The sequence below is a fragment of the Protopterus annectens genome, chromosome 2.part1, assembly GCF_019279795.1.
Source record: "Protopterus annectens isolate FY-2018-M chromosome 2.part1, PAN1.0, whole genome shotgun sequence".
Taxonomy (NCBI): Eukaryota; Metazoa; Chordata; order Ceratodontiformes; family Protopteridae; genus Protopterus; species Protopterus annectens.
In genome coordinates, this window is record NC_056729.1 from 1791150671 (window position 1) to 1791163735 (window position 13065).

The 13065-nt window shown below is 46.2% G+C and overlaps 1 protein-coding gene across 2 annotated transcripts in view; it reads right to left on the reverse strand.

Moving 5' to 3' along the window:
• Positions 1–13065, reverse strand: part of MTOR (mechanistic target of rapamycin kinase) — a 4577509-nt gene that overhangs the window by 2975242 nt on the left and 1589202 nt on the right. The gene's annotated exons all lie outside the window — the stretch shown is intronic.

Sequence of the window (13065 nt, forward strand, 5' to 3'; positions counted from 1 at the left end):
TTGGGGATCCATGAGGTTTCTGCTTAGTTCGTCTGCCAGAGTATTTATCTTTCCTGGCAGGAATTGTGCCTGCAGATGTACTTGGTAAGTCAATGTTGCGTCCAGCAAAGTCATGGCTAGTCTGCAAAGGGGGTAGGGATGAGTGCCTCCCTGCTTGTTTATGTACCACATGACCGTGGTATTGTCTCTGTCTTTATCAGTAGTTGTCCAGGATGAAGTAGGTCCTTGAAGGCTGTCAGGGCATTTTGAACAGCTAGCATCTCTTTTTGATTGATATGTAGATACATTTGGTTTGTGGACCATGTGCCTTGAATACATCTTCCTGCCATGTGGGCTCACCAGGCATAATCCGATGCATCCGTTGTTAATATCTGTGTGGCTGGGGGTAGAGTGAATGGCTGTCCCTTGTTCTGGTGACAGACCTTCGCCCACCATCGAAACTCCTGTTGCAGACAGGGAATGAGAGTAACTATTGTTTCCAAGCTGTGGCAATGTTGAGTCCAAACACTTTTTAGGTACCATTGAAGTTTTCTCATATGCAGTCTTGCATATGGAATTAGTAGAATGCAGGATGCCATGAAGCCAAAAGCCTGCAGAATTTTTCTTGCAGATAACTGGGCCTTTGTTGCCAACAGTTTGAAATAGGTAGTCAGTTGACTTTGTTTGTCTGGCGTGAGATAAGCCATCTGGGCAGTTGTATTTAAGCTTGCACCCAGGAATATTATCTCTTGAGAGGGTACTAGTTTTGATTTCTGTTTGTTGACTGTGTACCCTACGCATGATAGTAATCTCTTTACAAACGCCAGATGCTGTAGTAGAATGTCCTTGTACTCTGCTTGAATGAGGAAGTCGTCCAAGTGAGGATATATTTGTATTCCTCTTTGTCTGCAGTATGCAATTACTGGTGCCATGCACTTTGTGAAGACCCTTGGCGCAGTAGATAAGCCAAAGGGCAGTGCAGAGAATTGGTAGTGCATTGAGCCAGCTTTGAATCTGAGGTATCTTCTGCATGTTTGTCTGATAGGGACATGCAGGTATGCCTCTTTTAGATCTAAAGTCACAAGCCAAGCCTTCTTGCCCAACATGGGCAGAAGCTGCTGTAGAGTCAACATTTTGAATTTTGGACAATCCAGATATGTGTTTAGAATAGACAGGTCCCGTATTGGTCTCCAGGCTTTGTCCTTTCTGGGTACCAAGAACAGTCTTGAATAGAATCCTTGTCCCTGCTCTTGTTCTGGTACATGTTGAATGGCCCTCATGTCCATGAGGGATGAAACTTGTTTTTGTGCCTCTGCTCATTGATTGCGTGGCAGGTCTGGCATACTGTTTGGCCTTGGCAGAGTGTGAAAGTGGAACCTGTAGACTTGTGATACTATATTTAGAACTCATTTGTCCTGGGTGATCATGTGCCAATTTTGTGAAAAAAGTGCTAGTTTCCCCCCCAAAGGGGTTGCCAAAAGATAAGTGCTTGGTGCTGGAAGGGGAAAGTCATTGAGACTGTTTCCTGTATGGCTGTGATTTTTCCTCTCCACTCTTGGAGGTAGAAGCACCCCATTATTTAGGCCTGTATGCGCCTTTGGGCTGTGATCTGCCTCTGGGGCATCTGTATCTGCCTCTTTGTGGCCTATCGGACACTGGAAAGGACCAATCCTTTTGTAGGCCAGTTCCTGCTAAATCTGGGAGGCTGTACCTGCAAGAAATCCTTGACTGTTTGCATAGATTTCGTTTTGTCCTCCATTTTCTTCAACACCTCTTCAGCTTTAACAACAAACAAAGTATCGTGCTGTAATGGAGCATCTAATAGTTTTGCTTTAACATGATCCGGCAGATTCTGTTCTTTTAAACAAGCATGCCTCCTAATGACAGAACCTGTAACAGTGGCCCTGCAGGAGACCTCTAGAGAATCAAAACCACATTGCAAAGTATGCTTTCCAACTTGTTCAGCTGCATGCAATAAATCCTGCATTTCTTTGTTGTCTGCACATTCTGAATTTGTTGACATTTTCTGTTTAAGCACTGACATAAGATATTGCTGATATTTAAGCATATGAAATTGGCAATTTAAGGCTCTTACAGCCAAGGTAGCAGAAGTATAAATCTTTTTACCCCATCCGTCTAGGGCCCTAGAATCCCTATCATGGGGATGGGGTTTTTTGCAGTAGAAGCCTTGACCCCTGTGGAACCCTGAGAGATGGTTTCTGGGTCAGCAGCAGAGTTTTTATAAAGAAATTTATGTGAATCAGGAACCCTATAGTATATGTCTGGCTTAACAGGAGCTGGTGGTAAAAAGTCTGGAGATAGACTGGACTCTGAAAATACATCATCTACAATGTCTAAAACAGGCAGGATAGCAAAGGGCCTGTGCTGAGACAATAAAAGGAAGTCCCTGAGCCTTTTCTTGGATTCTGAGTAATCTTGGCTCTCCCAGTGGAAATGCTCCCTCATAGTATGCAGTGTCTCCCCAAAAGAATAATCCTCGGGAGGAGAGGCTGAAGGGATAGATTCTTCAGCATCAGAATCCTCATAGGGAGGAAGAGAATATTTCTGTTCAGAGGAGGAATCAGAGGAAATGGAAACCTGGTCTGAAGATTCGTATTCTAACTCTTGCCTAGGCCTCTTTATCAGGAGGGGGATGGGAACCCCTGATCAAAGTAATTAGGTCTTCGGCCATTTTAAGCATCTGTTTTTTAGACATGGAGGCCTGTCCAGGAGAATGCTGTACTTGTTTCTTTGTCTTTAGAGTTGCTTTACTCTTTGCCTTTGAAGCTGAAGTAGGTTTCACATATAACTGTATAGGCCTGAAAACACCCTCAGAAGCCGATGCCTGCTCAGCGGCTCCAGACCCATCTGAGGGAATAGTTTCTGAGTGTCCAATACCTTGAGTTTCCAGTGGCCTTGTTGACTCCACGTGGGAGTTGGAAGCGGCCTGTGGCTTTGAGGTAGCAGGCATCAGGGGTTGCGAAAGTGCCTCACTGAGAACCGATGAACCGGCGACAGGCTTAGCAGAAGCCTTGTCGTCGGTTTTGGATCTCGGATGCCTGTCCTTTTCTTTTTCTTTGAGCTTTTTATAAACTCCGGTAGTCGGCTGTTCTGACGGCATTATATAATTAAATCTTCTGCCAAAGTAATGGAATGCAAAATCGTACCGACGCTTAATAGTGCGTTGGTTAAATCTAGCACAAAACCAACAACTAGCAACGTTATGGTCAGGGCCTAGGCAAGGAATACAGTAAGAATGAAAATCCTTATGAGGTATTTGCTTCCCACAACAAATACAATTATTAACTTTTTCTGACATCGGTCTGGTGCAAGAAGAAAGTTTCCCCAACGGGGTACTTAGCTTTAATGAAGACTTTGGATCTGAAATTCGAATTTGAAAAACTCAGGAGTCGGCCGACCGGCACTTGCGAACTGCTTTTGCTTCGGGCACCGCGCGGCAAGAAAGACTGAAGAAAATGGCGTCGGCTGCATCTTTTATACCCCTGGCGCACTGACGTCAGGGAAGAGGCGACGGCAAACGACACCGGACCTAGACTTTGGAATTCAGGCCGACTGAGGGTAGCCTGCCAGCAGGATAACCCAATTGTAATGACTGCAACAGTGAAACACGAAGAACATCTAGAAAGACCTCAAGAGGTTTCTAACTAAGATCACAGACCTAAAAACCATAATCTACTAGAAAAAGTCTGTCCCTTTATTCAGTATGCTTCAGACTTCTGAGAGGTGATCTATGCCTTGCCTTCTATGCCAATAGGGATCTAGTGGTCCCTGGATCTCATCTCTCCATAAATCAAACAGTCTTGCAAATACCAAAACCAGGAATCTAAATTTTCATCAGCAAATAAATAAAACATGTTAAGAGAAATAAGTTTAACACACAGCACCTTGCCCGCCTCTGGAATAGACACGCAGTGCAAATAAAGCATAGTATGATACATTAGCTTCCTTCAAATCAGAACTAGATGATTTGATGAGTATTATCAAATTGATATCCTTCAAAAAATGTATTCTAACACAAATCCTGCTACTCTAGAAACTTTCTTAGGCTATAAGAATATTTAAAATCTCTCTCTAATTTTAGGCCTTTGTCCCCCACTACTTTAGGCTTTGTCCAGACTTCTTGCACTAAGAAGATAAGAGGTATGGTTACCATCTCTTTGAAGCTGACAAGTCTGGCTTTGTCTCCTCTGTTCCAATTATCTTTTAAACCTCAGGATACCTAACTGCACCTCCACAAGCCAACCCACAGATGGCTGATATAGAAGTCTGGCCTCATTTAGGTTTGATGAAGGACATGCCTGCACTGTTTCTTACTTGCATCATCCATCAAGGGAATTCTCTGCAGAAAGGGGATAATGGAGTTTACGTTCTTAATGGAATATAGGTGCCAGTATTAGTAGTATGGATTCTAGAAGTACCACTGCAGTTTCATTTTGTGCAATATTTCCAGAATAGCCATGAAAGTTAAAGACAACATATAATGTAGAATCTTCAGGATGACCCTCACAATAATACTGGGTAGTCTGATAAGCCAGGTAAAAAAAAACATTGAGCATTGCTACCTTTTTCCCTTAAGAGGGCAGCCTGCATCTATGCACAAGATGCCCCTTAAGAAGGAACTGGATTGTGTAGGAGTAAGACTTCTGTAGAATGAAAGATCCCTAGTCTCCTAAAGCTCTAGACAAGACTTTGTTAAACTCTTCCTCGGACTTTACCAAAATTAGACAGCTATAAAGTACTGATATATGAAGATGCTCTGTAACCAAATGCAGGTAAAGGCAAGAACTATGCATTTTGTTATTACCCTGGAAGTAGTGAAAAGCCCAATGGGCAAGGATGTGGAACTGACATGCTGTGATTCTGAAAGAAAAATTGGATGAATTATTTGTGCTCTTTGCTGAAGAGAAAAAGAAGTTATGTCCTTACCATAACGTTCCATGTGGAGTGTTCATCTCGCCTTGGTTATTACACATGGGTTCGGAGCCGATCCTCGGCTCCGTGCCGGCCGACTGCAAGCTCTGCATCGAGAAGAAGCTTGAGGACATCTAATACCCACAATCCCCCTCTGCCTTTACCTCAGATCTAGTTTGCAAGCAAACCAGACATAAAGCACGCACACATGCCAACTATATACATAAAAGTACATATATACAAACATACCAAGGGTATGATAGTAACACTAGTACTGCAACAGCAGAAGGAGAATACTCCAGACCAGGCACCAAATCGAACGTTCTTCCTAAGGGTGGGAAGGGTGGGAGTGTAATAACCAAGGCGAGATGAACACTCCACATGGAACGTTATGGTAAGGACATAACTTCTTTATGTGAGAGTGTTCAATCTCGCCTTTGTTCTTACACATGGGTAGCGTCCCTAGTTCCATGATCCTGAGGAACTCAAGGGAGAACGTTCTTGAGCACAGTGGAACCAAAGGTTGCCCTATCCCTAGAAACCCTGTCCACTTTGTAATGAGAGATAAATGTATGTGGTTTAGCCCAAGTAGCAGCCGCACAAATAGTGTCTAGTGGTGCGAGCTGCGTGAGCCAAAGATGTAGAAACTGATCTGGTGGAATGTCCTTTGGGTTTTGCTGATAATGTTTGGTCAGAGGCTTCATAAACATATGTGATACAGTCAGTTAGCCATTTAGAAAGAGTTCGTTTAGAACTGCAAGACCCTTTCTGCTGTCAGCAAAAGCTACAAATAGTTGATCAGATTTCCTGTGATCTTTTGTTCTATCCAAATAAAATCTGAGTTGTCTATGGACGTCCAGTTTGTGCAACATATACTCCAATTTGTTAGAGTGGTTCTTAAAGAAGGTGGGTAATTCAATGGACTGATTAATATTACTAGAAGAACAAACTTTGGGGAGAAAGGATGGATTAGTGCGTAGGGATACTCTGTCAGAATGAAATATTAAATAAGGATGTTTGACAGAAAGGGCCTGAAGCTCAGACACTCGTCTAGCAGATGTAATGGCCACTAGAAATAAAGTTTTCCATGACAAAAATTTCAATGTGCAACTTGAAGCTGGTTCAAAGGGTGGCAACATCAATTTAGAGAGCAACAGGTTTAAATTCCACGGTGATGTCGGACTTCTGACTGGTGATCTGATATGAAAAGAACCTTTAAAAGGCTTTACAAAGTCTGTGAGCCATAATAGGCGCACCACATTCCTCTACATGATAGTTAGAAATGGCAGCTAACTGTACTCTTAAAGTAGCCGGGGAAGCTCCTTCATGAAATAGTTCAGTCAAGAACTCTAAAACCTTGTTTAACGGAGCTCTAACAGGGTCCAAATGATGTGACTCCGCCCAAAAGACAAAACGTTTCCACTTACTGGTGTAAGTCTTTGTAGTGGAAACTTTATGAGAAGCTACTAAAATATCTTGAACCGCCGATGTAAGGGGAACCGACCTGGCTAAAAAGGGAAGCGGAGCAGCCAAGCTGCTAGATGGAGAGATTCTAGAGATGGGTGAGGAACTCCTGACGAGTGAGTCAGTAGATCTGGCTCTGGGTCCAGCATCCAAGGTCCCCGAATGCGGTGATGCAATAGAAAGGGGAACCATATTTGACGAGGCCAGAACGGGGCAATGAGAATAATCGTCCTCTGAAGGTTGTTGGCTTTCTGTAGAAACTTTGCAATCAGGGGAAATGGAGGAAAAGCATATAGGAGACCCGGGGGCCAATCGTGCACCAGCGCGCCCCTGGGGACTTCCCCTGGAGGGGGTAATAGGGCAAAGTAGCTCCTGCATTTGGCGTTCATTGGAGACGCAAACAGATCGCAGGTAGGCTGGCCCCATTTGCGAAAAATCCTTCTCGCAACTGACTGTTTGAGGGACCACTCGTGAGGCAATAGTATTGCCCTGCTGAGCCTGTCGGCTATGACATTGGATGACCCCGGGATGTGCGTTGCGATCAGAAAGCGACCGGTGGACTCTGCCCATTGCCAAATTCTCATGGCCTCTCTGCATAGTTGGTAAGACCTGGTTCCCCCTTGCTTGTTTATGTACCAGACTACGGACATGTTGTCTGTCTGAACTGCAATGGTCCCTGGAGGAAGAAGGGGAGCAAAGTGTTGCAACGCCAAAAACAATGCCCTCAACTCCAGAACATTGATATGCAGATTGTACTCCAGATTGGTCCATTCACCTTGGACTGTCTGTCCCTGAAAGATGCCCCCCCACCCTATCAGGGAAGCGTCCGTGGTTATCGTCGCTGACGGTGCGGGTAGCACAAATGGTCTTCCGCTGGATAGGTTGCAAGTCTGTAACCACCACATTAGGTGTGATTTGCATGTTTTCGTTATCAATATTTCGTGAGTCAGTGGAAGTTGTTGGAATGACCATTGTGCAAACAGAAGCCATTGTAGCACTCTCATGTGCAGTCTTCCCAATGGTATCACAATGAGAGAAGCTGCCATGAGACCCAAGACTTTCAGAACAATTTTTGCCGGTGAATTTCTGGACGACAGCAGCAGGGAAATGTTGATTTGAAGTGCTACTATTCTTTCTGTAGGAAGTTTTAGAACTAAATGATGCGTATCTAATTCCGCTCCTATGAATAAGATATGCTGTGATGGCTGTAGCAAAGATTTTTCAAAATTTACTGAAATTCCAAGGTGTGTACAAAGTTGTAGGGTGTAATCCCTGGCTTGTATCAGTTGACGCCTGGTGGTGGCAGACAGGAGCCAGTCGTCCAGATACGGAAACACTTGGAATCCTAGGCGCCTCAGATGAGACGCTACTACTGCCATGCATTTGGTGAAGACTCTGGGGGCTGTAGTCAGACCAAAGGGCAGGGCTCGAAACTGATAGTGACTGGCTCCCAGCCGGAAGCGCAAATGATCTCTGGACGCCCTGGCCATTTTGATGTGGTAGTATGCGTCCTTCAGATCTATTGAGCACATCCAGTCGTCCTTCCGTAAGAATGGAAGGATCGATTGAAGCGTGAACATTCGGAACTTTTCCTTCTTGACAAAGGTGTTGAGATGGCTTAGGTCCAGAATCGGCCTCCAGTCCCCTGTTTTCTTTGGAACTAAAAAGAACCTTGAGTAAGTTCCGAATCCTATTTGGTCCGCTGGGACTGGTTGGATGACTCTTTTTCTAGCAGCTTTGAAATTTCTGTAGCTGCTGGGTCTCGCAGATGGGGTGGTACATCTGGGAGTTTTCTCTTTGGAATGGGTGTGGATAGAAAAGGGATTTTGTAACCTCTGGTAACAATGCTTTTTACCCAATTGTCTGAAGAAAGGTTTTGCCAGGCCTGAGGGTATAAAGCTAAGCGACCCGCGACTGCCTCCAGAGCAGGACAGTCGGGCCTCCTCTCAGGAGTGCTGAAAAGGTTTGCCAGGGAGGTTATCCCTGTCACCTTGGTTTTGCGGACCCCCTCTGCCGCCAGGACGGCGTCTTCCACCTCTGCCCCCCCCCTCTGCCTCTAGAGGGGGCATCACCCTGTGTGTTTGGGAAAGATCCTTGGGGTTTTCGAAACCACATTTTCCCACCACGTTGCCCTTTGGGGTACTGTCTGGAAGGGGTGGAAAAACGGACTCCGACAGCAGACAGAGTCTTTCCCTCCTGTTCACACCGGGTAAGGGTCTCCTTTACTTTAGGGCCAAAAAGTGTGGCTCCATCAAATGGGGCGTTAGTAAAGGAAGACTTGAAGGCTTCCGCAAACGAACATAAGCGCATCCAGGATTGCCTACGAAGAGCAATCGCTGAAGCCGCTGCCCTACTCGATCCTTCGGCTGCGTAGGATATCAGCCTCATGGACGAGTTTACAATGGATGTAAGGGTGTTGAGATGCGCTGTAACTTTCTCTGAAACAGCAGCATCTGTAGTACCCTGGAGGGTATCTCCCAACTCTTTGACTAGATCCCTCTGTAAACGTGTAAAATGAGTCAAATAGTTCAGGGAGCATAGAGAAAGCCGCTGAACTGAAAATGCACTTCCGTATCTGTCCATGGTCCTAGAATCTTTGTTAGGCGGATGGACAGATGAGGAAGACTCCGACATCTCCTTTTTCGTGGCCGCTGCCACCACCATGGCGTCTACTGGAACTCCTTTGGTGAGGTAAGCTTTGTCCTGTGGTGCCGTAATGTACTTATTTGGCTTCCTAGGGACTGGTTCCACCGTGTCAGGTGTCTCCACGCCTTGAGCAATCAACTCCATTAACTCATCAAGGGCGGAGTGACCCAGGAGGAGGAAGGGCGAGCACCAAATGCCTTCAGCAAAACTGACTCATCCTCAGAAGGGGGGAGGGCTTGCCAGTCACCTCTCTGTTTTAGGATCACCAAGATGTCAGAAAAAGAGACATCTTCTGAAGGTGACTTAGGGGACCCTTCTGACTCATCTAAGTCAGTATCAGATGTCAAGGATTCTTGTGGAGAATCCAAGTGTCTCCTCTTACACAATCTTTTCCTAGGGACTTCTTCGTGGGAAGCATCCGAAGAAGCCTCCGAGGAAGGGGGGCACCCTCCAGGGGTGGCTGAGACACTGGTGCCCGACGCTTGGACGTGGCCGTGGGTGCAGAGGAGGATAATGGTCCTTTGTGGGGAGGAGAAGCTGTTCCTGCTGATGTGGTTGTCTGGGTAGACAACACCTTCCTCATGAGGTCGAAGGCCCCCGGGTCCCGAGTCGAGGTATCTCCGGTTCAAGAAATGGGAAGAATCCCCGAAACAGGAACCGAAGGCACCGACCCCGAGGACGGAACCGAGTCGATCGGCGCCGAGGCCCCGAGAGGGAGCGTCGGAACCGAAACATCGGTCCGACTCTCGGTCCCGGAACCAAGGATGGATATTCGGCCCCGAGACTCCAGTACCGGATCGGATGGAGTCGAGGTGAACGGTGCCGACCGAGAAAAAGACGGTTCTGGCACCGAGGGCTCCACAATCATCAGTTCAGCTTCTTCCGGCTCCGAAGACTGGACCGGTCTCGGAGGAGGAACAGATGGAGATAGTGGCAGGCCTTCAAGTCTCGACATCAACTGAGAGGAGACCGATATAAGCTTGGATAGGGCCGTATGCTCCATCAATTTCTGCACCACACGGTCCACATCGGTGTCGGAAAGGGCCCTGGAAGAACGAGTCGAAGGGATCGAAGACGGAGCCGACCTCAGCAGAGTCAGTGGAGGGAGCTCCGTCACTGGTTCCAAGACTCGAGGCTCGGAAACTGCCAACAGTTGAACACTCGGCCCCGAAGTCTGTGGAACCGGTGATCTAACTTTACCCGAAGAGTTCGGAGCCGATGACTTGGGCTCCGACGTCTTCAATTCCCTCGAGGATTTGGATGCCTGGTCTGAAGCATCCAGAGCCTCCTGGAAAGAAGGTTTCAACAAACCTCTGTCCATCAGTTTCCTGCGCCTATCTGTCATGACCCTCCCACTAAAAGAGTGACAAATAGAACAGTCCTCTTGTAAGTGGAGAGGGCCAAGGCAGTAGACACAGGAACTGTGGTTGTCCGTGACCGACATCTTTTGGCCACACTGGCAACGTTTGAAACCAGATTTCATTTTCTCAGACATAATTAAGTAATAGAAAAAACAGTCAAGTCCAGTAACAGTCAAATCCAGGAAAAACAGGGTCAAATCCGGTAGATATGTAAGTCCGTTAGGCCCCGAAAAACTCTATACCAGTTATATAGTTAAACTAAGTTAAACTAAGTTAAACTAAGTTAACGGTACCGAGAATTTCTCTCTCTACTCACACACCATACACTAACTACAATAACTAGTGATCTTAAACAAGTTCTCTTGAAAATTTAACCAAAAGAGTTAAAATCTTATCTGAAAACCCTCGAGCTAGCCTCCAGCGATGCGTATGCAGCAGCGGCAAACTAGATCTGAGGTAAAGGCAGAGGGGGATTGTGGGTATTAGATGTCCTCGAGCTTCTTCTCGATGCAGAGCTTGCAGTCGGCCGGCACGGAGCCGAGGATCGGCTCCGAACCCATGTGTAAGAACAAAGGCGAGATTGAACACTCTCACATTATGCAATTATGCATCATCCATGCTCAGTCTGTTCATTACTGTCCAAGACAAAAGAGGAAGAAGGGACTGTAGGGTAAATATCCTCATTTTTTTTACTTCCAGAAATTTGTAGAGTCTTCCACAGGTTTGGTATAGGCCTCCAAGATCCTGGTCTCCCAAGGACCAAGAACAGTTTGTAGTAAAGTAAAGTACAGTTGTGTACACACCATAAATGTAGATGTTCGAGTGTATTCACTGTTGCAGTCATCACACTTGGGTTATCTGCCTGCACGTAGCCCTCAGTCGGCCCGAATACCAGAGAGTCTTGGGATTTCTGCGTTGGATGCTATCGCGTCTTCCATGATGTCAGGTCGTCAGGGGTATAAAACATGCAGCCGATGCCATTACATCAGTTTTTCTTGCCCCAAATGTAAGGAGCCCACAAAATAGGAAGCAATTACATGGTGTGGAACACCTCCAGTAAAAAATAAATACTATAGCCATAAGATATGGCCAAAAAGAGGATGGGTAGAAAAGTCTAGAAAAGTCAGGGGGCTGGAGGGAGGGTAACCAGGACTGCAACAGTGAATACACTCGAACATATACATTTACAGTAAGTGTACACAACTGTACTATGTTCTTCGTGTTTTACTGTTGAAGTCATCACACTTGCATTGATTCCCAAAGCTGAGGAAGGGTGGAGGCAGTCAAGAAGTATTAGGGCTGGCTAGCAGGCCTTGTAAGACTGCTGTGGCAAATCCAGCTCCGGATTTGGAAAAGACAGGTAAGTGGTAATGCTTGGTGAAGGTGTGTACAGAACTCCAGGTTGCAGCTTCCAGGATGCCCCTGGTAGAGACTCCCCTGAGAAATGCTGTAGAAGTTGAAGTAGCCCTAGTGGAATGACTTCCGAGTCCCTGTGGGGTAGGTTTACCATGGTGTTTGTAGCAGAAATGGATGCAGAGTGCTATCCATTTGGAAATAGTTTGCTTTGAAATGGCCTTGCCCTCTGCCCCTGTAGCAAAGCTGACTAGCAGCTGGTCAGATTTTCTGAAAGGCTTGGTCCTGTCAAGGTAGAACCTGTGCTGTCTGTGCACGTTCAAGGACCAGGATCCTTTCCCCTTTATTCTAAGGATTAGGGAAAAAGGTTGGTAAATAGATGGATTGGTTTAAAGCCACACTAGATACCACCTTGGGCATAAATGATGGGTTAAGTCCTGAGGGAAACCCTGTCAGCATGGAAAATAATGAAGGGTTCCACAGTCATTAGTGCCTGTAGCTCAGACACTCTTCCTGCTGAAGTGATGGCTAGAAGTAAGGCTATTTTCTAAGAGAGGAATTTTAACTCTGCTGTAGCAGCAGGGTGGTTCGAAAGGGGGAAGCGTGAGCTTCTCTATTACAAAGTTAAGGTCCCAGGCAGGAATGGGAGCTCTCCTCGGGGGTCTTAAATTGTTAGCTCCTCTCAGGAACTGTTTGATTAGAGGGTGAGAAAAGAGAGGTGGCTCAGTACTGTAATAAGCTGAGATGGCCGAGGCATGAATTTTAATTGATGAGAAGGATAGGCCTTTGTGGAGCAGCTCTGCTAAGTAATCTAAGATTTGAGGTATGAAGGGCACGGCTGTGTCCTTTCCTAGAGACTGGTTCCAAGAGCAGTATCTTTTCCACTTTTCTGAATAAGATTTCCTAGTACTAGGCCTTCTGGCCTCTCAAGGATGATGTCCAGCACCTTTTTGCTGAGGGTTGCTGGTGGTGTGTCCAGGGAATAAGCCAGGCTGCAAGGTTCAGTGTTTGCAGCTGAGGATGCAAACTTTGTCCCTTCTACTGGGATAGAAGGGAGGAGGGTCAGGTTTAGGTGCCAAGGTGGCACTGCTGTCAGACTGTGTAGGAGTGGATACCAGTGCTGGCGTGGACAGTCTAGTGCAATAAGGATTGTTCTTGGTCTGTCCTGCTTGATTTTCAGTAGTACTTTTGAGAGGGGGGCAGAGGGAGAAAGGCATAAATTGAGAGGTTTTCCCATGTAAAGGATAGGGCATCCACTCGCCATGCTTGGCTGTGGGGATTTCTGGAACAAAATTTGCTCAATTGATGGTTTTGGGGGCAGGCAACTGGT